General features: G+C 41.5%; 1 protein-coding gene across 5 annotated transcripts in view; it reads left to right on the top strand.

Moving 5' to 3' along the window:
• Positions 1-17612, top strand: part of PKIB (cAMP-dependent protein kinase inhibitor beta) — a 56513-nt gene that overhangs the window by 19061 nt on the left and 19840 nt on the right. Inside the window, exon 1 of one of the 5 annotated variants that reach the window (XM_049818174.1) lies at positions 15542-15809. The exons of the other annotated variants lie outside the window; for them this stretch is intronic. The gene's annotated coding sequence lies outside the window, so the exon portion shown is untranslated. Of the gene's footprint in view, positions 1-15541; positions 15810-17612 lie in introns of those variants that run through there. 5 annotated transcript variants of the gene reach the window in all.

Here is a 17612-nt window from a genome sequence, read left to right on the forward strand (position 1 = left end):
TCCTGAATGTTTTGAACAGATTTTGAGTTTGAAATGCTTATCAGTAAGTATTAATAACACTGTGTATAGAAAAGTTTTTTTTCTCTCTGCAGCTGTGAAATTTCTTTTGAAAGTAGTAGAATGCCCTTGCTTACTGGTAGAGGAAAGAGCTACAACTGTAAGTAGATGTGGCTTAAGTATAAGATTAACCTACCGATCAGCTATAGACATTTTTTTAAACTTGATAAAAGAACTCATGAAATGCCTTTTTTTTTTACATATTTCACTGCAGATAATGCTCATACACAAGTTGTGTAGCTTAATAGTTTACAACATGGGATCAGAAATTAAATTGACCTCCTTTATCTGTTCAGCTGTAGAGCCCACATATCTTTGTGTCTGGGAATGGTAAAAATGTGCAACTCAATAAGCTTCATCCATTTTTGAAAGATAAGCTCCTCATATACGAGTTTACAATGTGGAAATCATGCCTGCCAATATCCTTCATATTCAGCATAGGCTGTAAGAGGAAGATTAAGTCATTGTGCATCTTCTCGTGGTTCAAAGATGCTTCACAGAAGACAGAATTCCTTGCTGCTAGTCTAAGCCTATATGAAATCCCCCTCTGAGCCCTGTCCTGCATCTGAGATCCTGGAAATGCTCTCCCTGACTTCATCATGAGTTGGATCAAGTATTCGATCCATGTTAACTTCACATCTTTATTTATTTAATAAAGACACCTTTGTTTATGCTTCAGAGCCTCCAAGGACTGTATAGGCACCACACTGCAGTGGGAAAAGTCACTCAGGTCAATATAATTATACTGGACCCAGGAGGAATTGTGGTTAGGGACTTTTTCATTGGAGAGACCATGTCTAAACCTCTCACAAAAAGGATGGGGCAATCTCTAAAGCTGCTCTGTGTGCCCATTGAAGATGTCGTATAAAAGCACTGTGCAGTCTAAACCGATACCGTATTTACATATTTCAGAAGAAAGAGCAAGTTGGCCTCTTCTGGCCAGAGCAATGCTGTAATTTGCAGTCACGGGAATAGGTAGGAAGCCTAAGGAGAATGGTTTGTCCGTAGGCTGAAGTTCTGGTCCTTCCCCTGCAGAAGAGCTGTACTTGGCCAGTAAGCCTGTGCATTTCAATAGTTGGCATAAAATGCCTTTCAGTAGAAGTCAGCACTTTGGAGGCTGCTCCTAACAAAGGTGCAAACTCACCTGAAGGCAGAATGAGGCAACTGGTAAGTATGTCAAGAGCTTCATGGTGAGGGCCTGCATGTTTAAAAAGCAGTTCTTTAGCAGTGTCTATAGGCTACCTCTTTCTGCGTGTGATGGGACGGAGCTGTCTCCTCTGGGTTGCCTTTCTCCAGTCTGTGGCATGGACAAGGAGCAGATGCACTCAGGTGATAAGTGTTTGGAGGTGCCTTCACCTCTCATTCCAAAACAAGCAGGAGCCAGGATTGTTTATGCCTTCAGTGGAAACAGAATGTGAACAACAACGAAAAGAGTAGCTACAGGATGCCATTTCTTTCGTCTCTGTTGGCACGCCAGTTGCCTTTTACAGTTTTATCTTGAGAATGATTGGGAAAGGCATGGCTACCTTGGGAAAACAGCAGCAGGTGAGCATCTGGAGAGTTCACTGGTGTTTGCCATGACTTTCTATGATGCATCTGGAGAGTTCACTGGTATTTGCCATGACTTCCTGTGATGCATAAATCAGACATCTGGGTCCTTAAGGCTGTGCTCAAAAGCATTTGTCTTTTAACAGCACATTCAAATCCCCGGGAAGTTTCATTGTACTCCACACAGGTCAAATGATTTGAGCACAGACAGAAGTGAGGATGGGGTAGAGAGGCGAATTCCTAAGCTGCATGCACCGATGATCTCCAGAAGGACTCAGGCCCGTAAGGAGGAATGCCCCCACCCCAGGGTGGGCTGGACACCTCCCTTGTTTCACTGGTCAGCTAGCTAGAGGCTTCTGCACAGTGCTCCTCTTTATGTGTTTCACAGGTGGGGAACAGCCACGGGTGAGGGTAAGGCCTCTTAGCTGGAGTCTTGGGGGACAAAGGGAGCTTTGTATGGGGCTTGGCAGGGAGCGTGCCCTCCTGTGGCTTGTCCCGCTCCTGTTCGCGGGGGGGTGGCTCTGGCCGACATGACACCCTTCCCCGATGCAGCTGGAGGAGGGGAGCGCTGAGCTGCAGCAGGCAGCCATTCCTTTTACCTTTCACGGCTAGAAACTCGTGGTCTTTCAGTCTAAATCCCAGGTAAATGAACACCACAAATCCTCTCTGAGGAGACAGGCCTCTGTCTTCAAAATGTTTTTGAGCCTATTCAAGCAACTTCTGGCTATGCTACCTACAGTAATGGGCTGAATGTGTGCCCTTCTTCCTCACTGCTTCAGAGGGATGTTGTCGTTTTTGGCATTTTCAAGTTTAAATTTAGTACAGCATCAGCCTCATCAATCACAGTATGAAGACAAACCCTGTCAGAGAATCCAGGCTTTATCTTTGCTTTTTGCCCTTCTCCAAGACACAGAAAGAAGAAGGGAAAAAAGCTGTCAGATGCTTCTAGGTGATAATACTGAGACTCAGAAATTAAAATTGGACTAGGGCAGAAAAATCTTTTCCATAAGTGCCAGGGATGGACGGCTGAATCTGGAAAGGGAACTCAGAAGGCAGACTTTCTGACTTGTTTTGCTTCCTAGTTCTGCTGTTCTGTTTGCTGTTTATGGACCAAATTTTTATGCTGATTTTATTTCACTACTGTTTTACACTAGCACAAAAGGAAAATACATTATCAAATCTAGTGGGTTTGTGTTTGCACTTGTATAAATAACGCTTTAGCAAGCTATTTATTAGTTATTTCTACTATACGGCACCAGGGGATGAAAGAGTCACAGTGTAGATGTGCTTACGTGAAGATTGTATTCCTAAGGGAGCACTAAAAAAACCCCCAGCCTAAAAGGCACATGCCATGTCCACAGTCCAGTATTCGGTATTTGAAGTTCATACACATAAGGACGGTAGTAAAAGAAGGCAACCTTAACAGAAAGCATGAGTTTAGCATACATTTCAAAACTTGCAGTACTGACAGCTTCTACAGCACTGCTGAGTCAGCTGCGTAAGGGTGAAAGATTTGTGATCTTGCTGTCAGCAAAAGTATATGAAGACTTGCTAGAGAATGTAATGAAAAGATTCGTGAAGTTTTTGACCCTCACTGCCTTTTTTTTTATGATGACCCTTAATTTATAAATGGATATGGAAAACAAATGAATCATCATTTTCCGGTAGCAAGTATAACGTGATCTGTTCCTTATCCAGGTTTTTCCTGTGTGCCTGTGTCCCAATGCCTTCCAGGCTAAACTGTGTAATTAATTAGTTATTTACGATAAAGCTCTTTCAGGGCAACGGCAGACTGCTTTTGTGTGTTTCACTGCATCGATTATGTTGTCTTTAAACAAGGATTTGGGAAGGGCAGGTTTTGAGTTCTTTCCTACAGGCTGATAAAGCAAAGGAGCCCACAGGCAGCTTTCTCGATTGCTGTAACAACTCACTTGTGCTTTCCTGATCTTCCCTTGCCACTTACCTTTGCAAAAGATACTGCACTTAGTCGAAGTATGGTCTCTGATCCTTGCCAAAATCAATGGATCTCTTCTGCTATCGATTCCTATGCAGTTTGAAAACCACAGCTGGGCCCTGGCATAGCTTAAAACTCAATAAATTGTTAATGATTTCTTCATTTTGATTTTGAAACATGACATTTCGGGTCTGTTGCCCTGTTGAACAATAATGCCATTTACTGTGAGATGCATGTCAGAACTATAGCTGAATAAATGTAATTTCCACACTATGAAAGCAGATTTAAAGTCCAACTTCCTTATGTGTAATAGGACTCTATGACCGCTAGCACTGACTTCTAAAGCATTACAGACAGTACAAATACCTCGCACAGCTGCTAGGAGGTATCTGTATTGCATGACAACATATTGAGGGCAGAAAACAACTGCCACAAATGTTTACATATCATCAATTACCTTTATTTTTCTAGTTTCAAAGCAATATGCATCTTGGTTCTCTCTCTGCTCCTTGCTTTGCTCCTGGAACACACCTGTAGGATAGAGGCCAGTATTATCCTAAAATTAGAAGCAACTGGAATTTATTCCTACCTAAGCACACAACACAAGTACAATTTGACATTTCAGTTGTGATACATGCAAAGTGACTTACACATACCATAACCACCCAATTACTGCACTTTGTTTATTACAAAAATCTTGGTAGCACTCTTCTTGAACAGCAATAGTTACAGCTTTTTTCTGAGTGGACATCTAATCATTTAAGTAGTTAGTCAGTCCTGAATATGACCACCTCTGTGGGAATGAGTTGTGGGAGCATTTTCCTAGTCAATTCTAGTCTACAGTCACCCAGATGAGCTCAGCCAACCTGTGGTAACATTTCACGTGCACATAATCTGTTCTGGTGGGTCAGCAACGAGGCCGTGGCAAAGGGGGCATATTCTAATGACTTCAGTAAGCTTAATAAAGGATGTCTCATTACCTCCTTAGAATCATACAGTGTCTACTCCTGTTGTTTTCACACCCGTCTCCAGGATTCTGAAAGAATTTCTAAGCATATTTGCTGCTAGCATTATGACAGTTGGATATCCAACTTTTGTCAGTCAATGGCATTTACAAGTTCAGTGACTCTCCTGTTCTGAAATCACATCGAGTAAAGGAGAGGCACATTCACAATACACGATTATAGCTCTGACATATTTGAAAAATAAAATATAGATGGAATGGAAGATGACAAAGGTGGAAGCAGTCTCTTTAAAAGCAAAATTAAGAAGCGGTAGACTTTCAAATAATGAAGGTAGTGATAATCTGGGATAGAATCAAATAGGAAATATTAAGTCTTTCTTGGAAATACTGCTGAGGCTGGTTGAACTTTGTGCATGAGTGCTTTGCTGGGATTATTTTCATCAACCTGTAGCAGTGCCCTCACTGGGATAATGAGAGGCAGCAGGCTGTTGAAACAGGTAGAGGAGCAGGCACAGCACAGATAGCCCAAAGGCTGCTAGGGTGGAGCTGAGCTGTAAAAAAAAAAAAAACAAAACAAAAAAACCCAACCCACCAAAAACCCCGGAGACATCAACTTTATCAGCTTTTTGGCTGCTGGGTGGATCTGGAGGGCTGGTGGCAGAATGCACTTCAGAAAGCCCACGGTGCCAAGCTAAATGCAAACAACATTTCCTTAAACATGCTCCTCTTCTTTTACCCACGCAGAGGAACACAAATCAACTAAATTGAATTGCAGACTGGGAAAGCAAAAAGGGAGAAAGAAGCTGATGAAATTTCTGGGCTTTAACATTTGAGGAGAAATTTGGTGTCCTGGAAAGGTGGAGAGGCACTATGGTGGGCATGTTTATGTTCTGTTTCAGCAACCAGAGCATGGCTGTATTCTCAGAAGTCACAGTTAATGCTCTGGGGGAAAAATGCAATGTATCCTTTACATGCTAGCTGTACTTTGTCACTCTTTTCAGCACAGAACTGTTGCCCTTTTTTATTTTCTATCACTTTTATAAGCTGATAGAGAATGGGATTGTATGGAGGAAGAGTCAAATGAGAAGATTATAAGGTAAAATTCCCATTTTTATTACAAGAGGGCATCTTCTTAGTCTCAAAAAGAAACCTCCATCTGCAGTTTTCCAGGAGTCTGTTTCTTTAAAAAGATGTTTTCAAGATTGATTGGTATCAGGTGTACAGTGCCATGTGATTCAGGCGTTACTATGGTGACCACTCGTTTAGATAGGATGTCAGAAGCTATAATAGCACTTAAAAATCCTGTGCACAGTATGATAACCTGCACGGAAATAAGCCGTAGCCTCACTCAGACCTAGGTCTGTCTGTGTGAATTTGCGGATTCATGGGTGCAAGCCACCAAAGATTGTGTACTGATGTTTGGGGGAGATTTCTCTCCCCTCTCCCTTTCCATGTGACGAACTGGCAGGATTGACTCTACAGTATAAGAGGAAAGACTAAATCCTTTTGACCACCATTCCTCCCCAGCCCCTTTGGAGTCTATGGCTTTTTTTGCATCTCAGGCTAGCAGATACACCCAGTCAGTGCTCTGCTGATGTCCGTGTGGCACCGCTTGTGCCCACCTTGTGCAAGGGCATGTGAAAAGAGGTGTTTCACTGCCATACTGGCATTTGCATGGTTGTGCTGGGGGCCATGGCAAGCCCAATACGCCTTCTTTGCCTTTGGCAAATCTCTGACCAGCGATTAAAATTAAATTACCCTTCAAAATGCTGCTTGCTCAGCCTTTGTATTTCATGGGTCCTAACACTGCAGCCACACATTTGCCTTTGTACAGTGCAGCTGGCAGTAATGTTACACTTGTTCATTAACTTCTGCAGGGTGAGGGGCACAGGTTAATTAGCCCCTCTGTCCATGCACTGCTTATGTCTGTAGAAAGGTAGTCTGACTTTTTGGATACCACAGCCTATAGTTTCTTGGGTTTCTGCTTCAAGGCAAGTAAGTTGTAGTTGACATGAAAAGTAATGAGCTCTCAAAGCTTATTAGTTTGAATTCTGCATCAGTAAGATGGAAGGAAAAGAGAAAAGTTGGTAAGGAGTGAGGAAACTATAACATGGGTTCAAGGTCAAGAGGCAAGGGCTGAAGGAGCGGTAGAATTAGAGGGTAATGTGCCTTCCTGCCCCAATTCCTCTGTCCCAGCTACTGCTTCTCAGCAGCAGCAAGGAGCCCCAGGCTTCGCCTGCTGTGGTTGCCCTTAGGCAGGATGGTGTGAGCAGCAAAGGGAATCCTGGTTTTGATGACTTGCTGTATCTTTGCTCTGTTGGTCTCTTCGGAGGACCTGGGCTCAAGGCCACTGCAGCACAATAGACCTACAAGAATGTGTCTCAGTGTGTGGGACTGGTACAGGTGAGGTCAGATGTCAGGGAAAGGTCTACTGTTAGAAAAGAAAACTCCCTGATGAAAGAAACCTTTCTGATGAAGTCTTGCACACTCCTGCAATTTTAATAGGGCTTGATCCTTTAAGTTGCTAAATAACTTCAGCTCTCCCCACTATCTGTAGAACTCAATAATACTCGGCACTCTTCAGCTCTAAGACTAGAAAGTTGAATATTTGGACCTGCTGTGCCCTGGTGGTCTCTCTTAAGCCTGCAACTGCTATTTTGAAAGACAAAATTGGAAAATAAGATAAGTGATTATGGCCCCAATTGTATCAAGTGGTTAAGTATGTGTTTTTAAGCATGCAACTATGAAACTTGATTGAGTGCTCCTATGTACTGGAGCTATGCAGTACAATGGTGTATAGTGCTACAACCTGGAGTTAAAGTGGCATTTGATTGTATATTGCACTTCAGTTTATTGATCTGACATTATCCCCTGTTGTGTTTGAGTTGTCTTTTCCTAGGTAATAAGACAGCTCTAATACAATAAATAAATGGAACATAGTCAAACAGTTAAAGGTGAGTGTAGTTAGCAGTCCTTTAAGTCAACTTTGTCATGTCCCCACTGTATTAAGTATGTGCCCTTCAGCTGTGCTGGGAGTCTTTTAGAAGCTAGAGTTACTCCAGGGGTCAAATTCTTAAACTGAATTTTCCTATTGACTTCTAATGATATTCACGAATGAATGTGAGATCAATGAGCTGTAAGGAACATTTCCAAATATGGAAACAACTAAACCAGAGCTAATACAGGCACTGAGCAGTTTAAAAAATTGAATATCAAAAGCAGATAAAGAGCAAAAGTAGTCAGGCTTTGTATAGCATAAAGCACAAACACTGATATGGAGACTGATTGAAATCTGAGGGGATGGTAAACAAGTGCATCTGTCCTTTCAAAGACCATGTTTGTTAATAAAGAAATAACAAGCATGTTAATTGGCTGCTTTGCATCTGACTGTATAAATAAGACTGGAAAATGCCAGCCAAAGCTACTACAGACAGGAGAGTCAAACACTGAATTGTTTGGCATAAAAGCGAGAGCTTCCACAGCTGGTTCCGTACTTGAGAAAGCTGTGACACGGGAAGTGACTTAACTTACTAATTATTGCCTGATTCTTCATGTTTTTACTTCTGTTTCCCTGATTTCTTGCTTCTCTGTGGGGAAGGGCTTTCCCTTCTGACTTTGCTGTGTTCCTCTAAGCAACAGAAACACACAACAGAAAACCATCTGGAAACCAGACTCAGTGCCAGCCCTATTCAGAATCAAAAAGCTGATTTTTGATGCCTGATTTGGAGTACCACATGCTCTGCTGCTCTACATGTCTCACAGCTGAACTGGAAATCTGTCACCATGCCCAGTTCCCAAAAGATGGAGGCTCTTGCAGTGCAAAATCCTGCTGGATCAGTTGATAGTTCCCCATCTTTTCCACACCTGTCGGGGTGAGCCGCTCAACCTGAAAACTCTTGGTAACTGTGACCGTCTTAGCCTGCTTTGTGCATTGTCTGCAACAAGCTAAACATTACTTACCGAGGAAGGCGTAATGACACGCTGGGCTGCCCTTGTTAGACCTTGTATGGAAGACTGTCCAGTTCTGCTCCTTTCTTACCAAAAGGATGTTGATAAACCAGAGCAGGAGACCACCAGGTTGGTCAGGGAAGGAGTGCTTGCCCTGTGAGGAGACGCTGAGGGACTGGGGCTTGTTTGGCTTGGAGAAAACTTTGGGGGGACCTATGAGCAGCCTTCCCATACCTATAAGGTATTACTGAGAAGATGGAGCCAGGCTCTTTACAGAGTTGCACATCAGGAGAACAAGAGACTACAGCCATGAACTAGAACGAGGCAGATTTGGACTTGAGGTAAGGAAAAGCCTTTTCTTCATGAGGATAGTCAAGCCCTGGCACAGGTTGCCCGGAGGGGTTGTGGAGTCTTCACCCTTGGAGATACCAAAAAGCTGACTGGACAAATCGCCGAGTAGTGTGGTCTGAATTAATTACTGACCCTGTTCGAGCAGGAGGTTGGAGTAGATGACCTCCTGAGGTCACTTCCAACCTGAATTATTCTGTGATTTTTATACCACCAAGTTTTCAGCCTTGCTTTATCCTCCACTCCTGCTTCTGTCCCAGACACCTCCTCCTGGCTGCCTAGCCTGTCCTGCTTTCACAGACCTACAAGTAATGCAGGATATCACTGGTGTTCTCCACCAAGTGAGCCTCGACATGATGAAAAGTGTGCTAGTTTTGAGATGTTGACAAACTCCTATTTTGGCAAAACATGTCTTCATAAGGGAGTTGCTTAGCCAGGACTTGTAGGCAACTGTCCCAGCAGGAAAATGTTTGCTTTCCTTTCATGCTGCCATCTATTTTATTTAGAATGATGTTCTGTTGTCTTTAGCATTGCTGCTCATCTGGAAGCCAGTATTTAACTTCTCAAGATGATGGCTGGCAAGAAGCCATACCAATAATTAGCAGGAAGGCAGAACTGCATTCCAACAAACACTTAGCTGAGGTAGTTTAGTATAACAAAAATGACATTTTATTTCTGCGTCAGCAAATTAAGAAATAATACTGCCTAGTGTTCTAGCCTCAAGTAAGTTCAAAGAACTTTTATTCAGGGTCCAAATTAAAGTAGAACAATTTCTGGGAGCAGGAAATGAGCCAAAGACAGTGGATACATGTTCATTTAGGCAAAAAGACAGATGGAAAAAAAAAAATTAAGCCACATACAGCAAAACAGTAGTCATTGGCAAGAGACCGAGTGACTTCCTGCATCAGGGAAGTGTAAAATATGTTTCACACCCAGTCACCACCTTGACTGATTCTGTATGAGAGTTCAGACCTATGCCAGTCTATCCCTGTGGCCTTGTAAATCTGCTTGGTGAGGAAGACGGTTCTGACCAATGCTGGAAGTGTAAGTTACTGATTTCTACCTGACTGCTTCATCCATTTACTCCCATTTGAACAGAAGAATTTTGTTTTGTTAACTTGTTTTCACTGTGAAAGAGGCAGTTGCTCCTTTTTTTGAGGAGATAGACATTTTAGAATATCCCTAAATTTGTCTTTGATATTCTGAAGCAAGAGTGAGCAGACTGTGGCCTCTGAGAAGCCACCAGAGCCTGCTTCTCCCCCCAGACCTTTCTTCATGTCTCATGCACCCCATCTGTTCATAAAGTATTCACCAAAGTCAAGTAGGATTCCTTGCTTTAATTGGGTTTTTCAGCTGTCCCAGAAGCAGTGACCCTAATTCATTTTCATATGCAGAACTCTTTTTTAGAAGACTAAACAGAATGAAGTTGAACTAGTTTGTACTCTTCCTAATTATGTTACTTGTTCCCTTCCCCTCCTCAGCTGACTTTGAGAAAAACTCAGAAAGTTTGTGCTTTTCTTCAGCAGCAGAGTCAGAATCCATACAGAATGGGCAGATACAAAGACATAATCTAAAATGTGCCCATGAATAGTCTGAAATAAGGACTTCATAATAAATGTGAAATAAAGTTAGGATAATGGCAGAATTTCTTTTCTTTCCTAAATTTAAAGGGACTCAAAGGTCAGTTTTCTAATGTGGATTAGTGACACGTAAAATTTCTACAATTGTGATAAAATACATAACAAGGACACTTTCTTTATGGGCCACTGTTGAATGTTTGGTGTTGCGTCTTTTCCCCAAAAATGTTACTTTTGGAGCTGAAATTTGCTAGATTGGCTGATGATAAGGAGAGCAAAGAGTCTGTCCCAGAAAACGTAGGGCCTTGGGTTGACAGCCAGGTAGCATCATCAGTTTGTCTGTCTATCAAAAGTCACTTCATTTCAGTAAGTTATGCTGCCGTGACAACTGGTCATCACTGTTTTCTTAGCAGTTTTAAGAGTTCACCAACTTCAAATTCAGTGATTAACTTGGGATGTGCCTGAGAACTTCTCTCCAGAAAAGCAATGTGAACAAGCCTTTGCAGAACTTGGGTAAACAGGCTTTCTCTGTGGTGAGAGGAAAAAAATGAGGGGCTTTTTCTGATGTACGATGAGGTTTGTGTTGGCATCAGTTCAGACTTTACCATATGATGATCCAGCTCTTGAACTCAGTGCAGCTTGTCAGTGTTCGGGGGTTGAGGTGGTAGAAGGAGACACAGGGGTGATGTAGAAATGATAAACACAGAAACTGATGCTGAGAGTTTCCAAAATAATTACATAATTATCTTCTATTTATTTTGGACATGTTAGTGGTCCATTTTTCTCAAGTACTTTGTGACTAACAGCTTATGCTGACTTCCTTTACTTTTTTCAGGATTCTTAACTCCAGTATTCCTGGCAGACTGATGTATGCCATGCATTTAAACTACACCAAAGGCTGGCAAGAGGTGTAATTTTTTTTCCTGAGTGTAGTTGTATTCCAGAATAAATTATCACTGTTAGCGTTTGGTACATGCAAATAATACATATAATTAAAAACTGACTCTTCAACTTTCTTTTAATCCTGTTCCTTTCTTTGTAGGTGTGGTAACTCCTCACTGGCAGGGACAAATTATAATAACGATTCCCCTAGGGAGATAAGAAAAGTCTAACTATTAGTTGTGGTGAGTCATCATAGCATGTAGCAACAGAGGTGATTAGAACTGTCCTATCATCAGATTAGCAGGGCTGTGTTGTGATTGAGCTCATTTACTTTCAGTTACAAGAAAGCGTGTAAATGTCCCAAGATGTTTTGCAACTGTTGTCTCTGAGAGAACAGCACCTTGTTGGGGTCCTCGTTAGTGCTTTCTTTATTAGTATGTAGTTAATGTAATATTGGCAACGCAAGGAAAATATTCTTTCAGAGAAATACTCGGCAGTTCCTTGCAGCTGGTCAATGTTTTTAGTGTTGTCTTACTTAAATAAACATACAGTGTTTTCCTTTAATTTTGTTTTGGTTTTACTCATGTTTGGTTTAACCCCTTTCTAATAGCTCAGTGCTGCGGACATTTTTTATCCAGTCAGTTGGAAGCTAATTAGAGAAGAGGACAGCTAAGAATTCATGGTTTGTGGGGACAAATGAGCACAGTCATTACGATACTCGGCTGGAAATGTGAAAGTTGTGAATGTTGGGCTGACTCCAAGGCCTCTTTCTTCTTGTGTAAGAAATAGTCACTGCATAAATTACAGAAGCAGTCTTTAGGTTTCAAATATAATATTTTTTCCTATGTGTTTCAAGTGGTGGCCTGACTAAGGCCAGCTTTGACCCCCAACTTCTGTGACATACTATTTTTCCCCCTTAAAGGAAGCGTTGTATTAGAGGTTGAAGTGTAAAGACTAGGGCAAAACTTAGACTGTCATCAAAAGAGCAGAATTTCAGTTACAATACTTTGGCACAGTGGGAAGTGCTATTGGTCAAGTTAACCTCTTCCCTAGGGACCAAAGCATTCATATAGGAGACAGAAGCTCAAGGCAGTTCTTCAAATCACTAGGTGTTCTCCTCTGGGCATGTGTTCAAAAGGAGAAATGAACCCTGCCTGGTCATTTGAAGTAGTCGTTGCAGAGGTGATGATTTCTTCGTCAGCTAAAGTGAGTGGTGCGTAGATGCAGGTGCTTCCTGGCAACCCAGAGCAAGGCCAAGTTGTGATGGGTAGGATCCCTAGGCATGCCCTTCTCCCAGGTATTGCCTGTTGGTTAGTTCCAGGTCGCTCTCCTTTCATGTATGACATTTGTAGGTTGAAGCAGTTTTCTGAAGCATCCAACTTGGTAGAAGAAACTTTAGCATCTAGTTCTGTGGTTTGGCTTCTTTCTACTTTGCAGGTTTGGTACCTCAAGCAAAGGTGTTGTGGCACCTGTCTTATACATACACATGCTCTTGGCTGAAGAACGAATCAAAATCCACTCCCAGATGCTATGAAGAACATAGAAAAGGGGCAAGATGAAGTCCAGGGACAGTAGTGGGCCTTCATCATGACAGTCCACAAAAAGCTTGACTTTGCATATGGCTGCTTGCAGTAGGCTTGGCTCCGCCTTTAATCACTTTAGAGAAAAGTGGGGTTTTATCAGCTGTAGCATGACCCTGAACTGTTCCATATCCAGTGAAATTTAGAAAAGTTTCTTTTCGTCCCTATCTCACCTTAATGGCTATGGCAAGAGCATTTAGAGAGAAAATTATTTGGATGACATATGTCCTCAGACATCAGTGTAGGAGATGTAGAGGTATCCATACCCAATAATACAAAATAAATGCAAATGACAAATAACCTGAAATGCATTGTATAAACCTAAGAGCATTCTGGACATCAATCCAACAATGTATCTCATGGTATCATTTTTATTTCTTTAAAAACTTCATACAAGATAACTTGGTTCTATAAAAGGACTTAACTGAGCTTCTAAAATGCACTAAACTCAAGTTGAGAAGACTTTCTTCATCTGTTAAAAAATAAATAAATAGAACTTCTTACTGTAGAAAAAAGTCAGCAAATAAAGGTCTCAGCGATATTATTTGGAAAATAAATTTCCTGAAATGAGAAATGCAAAAGTGGTTTCTTAATAAATGATGACATGCCAGAATAGACTTTCCACAACCCAAACATTATGTTGTTTGGGAGATTCTGAATGCTCTCAGTGCTGCAAGACCAACAAAGTTTATCTGAGTTTACAGCAAATAATCTGTCCTTGCATATGTAATGGGCAAACTTTCATTAAAGCATCCTGCTGCATATTAGGAAGCTCTTAGATCATTAGTTTAGCTGGCACCAAGCCACTTGCCAAACTTTTAAGTGTGGAAGTGTGGTTGCTGAGTCACAGTTTTGGAAGCTGCAGTAACAGTTCAGAAAAATCTATCCTTTAGCTGGTAGAAACCCTGGAGAGCTGCAAATATGTATAATATATATGCATTTGAACTTTAAAATAGAAAAGAGAGAACCCACCAACAGACCTTTTGTATGTGCACGTTGTTTTCTTCCTCTCCTCAGCACTTAGGTAACTATAAAGCAGCTAAAATCAACACATAAAATGTCGGATTTGAAAGGGCATGTGTGCAAAAGAAAGCATTTCAGGCTAAGGATGTGAATCAGAGCACTGACTGTACCAGCAGTTTGTCCAGTAATGTATCAGCTGAAGTAAAAGCACGTTTTTTTGTCTTCAGGTGAGCAACAGATTTGGAACAAGAGAGCATTTTAACTTGAGGTAACATTCACAATTTTCTGCTTCCCTGCTGATACACCAGGCATGATTTACTGAAGGGAGGGGGAATAGAAGGAAATAAAATAAGTTGGAAAGGGGGCTGATGGGGCTCTAGCCATTGCATTACCCCAGCTGGCTTGTGTTTGTGCATCAGCATGGTGGCAACCAAAGCTTTCCTTTGTGATACCGCAGCACAGGTCGGTGTGACCCTGATAACATTTTCTGTCTCCCTTTATTCACACTAGTCTCTTCAGATCCTGGTTCTTAGTTAGAAACCCATTCTTGCTTTGCCTTGCTAACTATACTTGTAAAATAAATGAAGCATATCTCCTAACCAATGGCCAAGGACAGTTATGTCATTGAAGTTTCTTCTTGATAGTGTTAATTAAGCAAAACCAGTAAAATAGGCATAATCAACAAGCACAAGAAGAAGACTAATTTTACAGAGTGCTAAAAGCTTCAGGGAAGATTGCAGTTTTTCCTATAAATGTATGCTTTCTTTACTGTGTCAGCTACTGTTGCAGAAATGTTGAGGTGGAAGTTGAGAAGTGGTACAATTTATTTTGCAATATTTTGAAATCCAGTAATCTCTCCATGATGAACCCCCATCCACTTCAAAATGCTGATCTTTGTATTAGTATTCTAATAACTTTCTGGAGCAGCATTTTTTATAACTAGTACCTATGGAATGGGCAGGGGTTCTCTGAGCCCTTGGCAAAGTTTGTACTGGGTTTCAGGAAGTATTATCACTTAATATGAAAGTGCAGAGGAAAGAATGTTCATCCAAGAGAGAATATGGGGAAGAAAAGGTTATACTTGGCTGGTGCTGAATTGTTGAATAGATCAGTGTAGACTTTAGTGTGGTTTCACACTGTACCCAAATAAAATACATAAGTGATTTGAAGGCTAACTTAATATAACCATTTAAACAAATTGTTTCCTTTTTTCTTTTCTTTTTATATTTAGGTTAAACATTTGAAATAGAGCTGACACTGTACAAAACAGGAATATGTATCTAGGCAAATTAAATTCTATTTCTGCTACCTGACTTTATGGTCCCAGTGACTTCCACTGAAATGCCCTATTTTCACTTTAGTAACTAAGTAATTGGCTGATGTGAACAGTTTGTGGTAAGACCCCTATCTCAGTTGCCCCAGTGTACATCCAGAGGAATGTTAACTCCAGTGGGATTGCTCTAGATTTACAGCAGTTGAGTTTTACTCAGCTTGGGTCCTCTGTGTCGGAAGAAACCTATCCATCCAGTGGTAAATAAAACCTCTTCCCCCCCAGTGCCCCAGCTGTGGGTGACTGACCCTTGAAAAATGTCAGGTGGAGACTATCTTGACTTTGTACAAACCGTTGAGTCATTTCCTCAACTGAGAAGTTAATTTTTTTCAGTGTTCCGTTCCTTTTTTTCCCCTGCTGACGTACTCGACACACAAGAAGCTTGCTTTATTTGTATAGCTTCAAATTGTTTCAGCCTTTCTGATTTTTAAAAGCAGGGAGGCTTTTCCAGTGGCGATTTGCTTCTCTGTTAGTTGCATGACGGCAGGTTATTTTCGAGGAGACGGTGGAAGCCAGAGCTGCTGGCACTTTCCTGGATATTCCTCTCTGCGACTGCCCACAGCTCGAGCAGTGGTTTTCTTATGTAGCTCACACCCAGCCCCACTTCGAGAAAGACCATGCTGTGGGGCTGAAGGTATGCACACCTGAACCATGAACTGTAAGTACTTAGCATTTTCGGGGGCAAAATGGGGCAGATTACCAAGAAACCATGCTAGATGACCTTTTTTCCGGCAGGCTGGTTGGTTCTCCATGCAAATCAACTGGCAGCTAATAAAAAATTAAGCAGTATGGTTATTTCCAGGTAGCTTTCTGGTCCGTTGTGAAAACTCTCTGTGTGTAGATGCTGAAATATTAACTCAGTTGTAGACATTTGCTGAAAATGTGGTGGGAAAGTAGTATTTATCTTATAACAGCTTGAAAGCGGTTTTTATGCTATAGTTGTGTGTTATCGCTTCGGATAGTAGAATGCCATTGAACAGACACAGCTTGCTTTCTTACAGTGTCCAGGCAGCAGTTGCCACCTTTGGGGTGAATGTAGCAGCACTGCTGGTGCGGAGAGATTCACCCTCCTTCACGGGAGGATGGAGAATTTGTTTTGTGACATGGTTGTTAAGGACTTACTTTTCTATCAGAAGTGCCTTGAATGGAAAGGCTGAAGTCTCCAGAAGTCTATCTGTAAGGCATGTGCTCCTGTATGTGAATTTGTAGTCTGTTTATTTATTTTAAAAGTGTTCAAGTTTTGTTTCCCTCTTGGCAACAGTTCAGCCTTCCCTTGGTGTTTTGCTGTAGTCAGTTGACAGCCAGACATTGGGATCACATTCCGATTGTTTCTGGGTGTCTCTGGTATTCATCAGCCCCTTTTTGCTGTCCTGTAAGTAGCTTTTTTCTTATGCTTTCATTTGCTGTATTCTACCATTTGTGTCCTCTACCTCTTTTAGGCTGTTTTTAAAATATTTTAACAAGGTTTCATAAGCATCTACCATGCCTAATGAACTTTAGTTAAAGAGCTGTGCTTGTCTCCATACAGCCTCGAACAAACTAAGCAAACTGAGAAGTTCGCCTTTATTTAAATGTTCATAGCCTTGCTGATGTTCTCCTGTTCGCTGGGCTTTACACACTGTGGAAGTCATCTTTGTCTTTCTAGGCTCTCCTTTGAAACACTAGAGTAAGCATCTTGTTTGGTATAATAAATGTGGTTAGTGTAAAAACCAAAAAGACTCTATAGATTATATGTTCAAATTTTGTTCTTTGTCTGTGACTGTCAGTGCTTTAGGGAGTTCCCTGCTGAGAAGTACAGAAATGGGTTCCGTTTCTCTGTGAGTGCATCTCTTCCTTCTTCAGAGGGGAAGAGGGATTCATCAGGCGAAACCATTCCTGTGGCCCTTCACAAATTTGAGGGACTCTTTACAGTCTGGGGAGAAGTGCTAAAACTTCTAAGGCAGGAGCAAATCTTGCTCTTTCTTTCCCCCCTGCCTCCATCAAAATAAATAAGCAGGGCTTTTGTGGAGGGATATCTGCAGATATTAATTTTCTGTCAGCTCTCTCCGAAACCTCTATTTCATTGAACAAATCTGTAGTGGTTTGGTTGATGTTACAAGGAACAGAATGTGACCCATAGTTTCAAAATGAGTGTAGCATACTCGTCTGTTCGGTGAAAGGTCATGTCTTTTCATCTGCAGTCAAGAAAATGCAGAACTATTTCTGCATTTTTTTTGAGAAAAACACAAGATATAAATAAAACAAACCTTTCAGCTGCTGATTTTAAGGGGAGCCGTAAAAAATGTGGTAGTGAAGACCAGAGAAAAATGTTTCCCGTGGTGTCTGTAGTCTTTTGTAGCTCTTCAAGAACCAGAGGTCTTCTGCAGAAAACAGGAATCCCCTGAAATCACACCATCTGCAGTTCTCACCCAGATTCATGCAAGACTCTAGGGAGGTGGTGTAGGCTTTACACATCTCCAGT

The sequence above is a fragment of the Accipiter gentilis genome, chromosome 15 (genome assembly GCF_929443795.1).
Source record: "Accipiter gentilis chromosome 15, bAccGen1.1, whole genome shotgun sequence".
NCBI lineage: Eukaryota > Metazoa > Chordata > Aves > Accipitriformes > Accipitridae > Astur > Astur gentilis.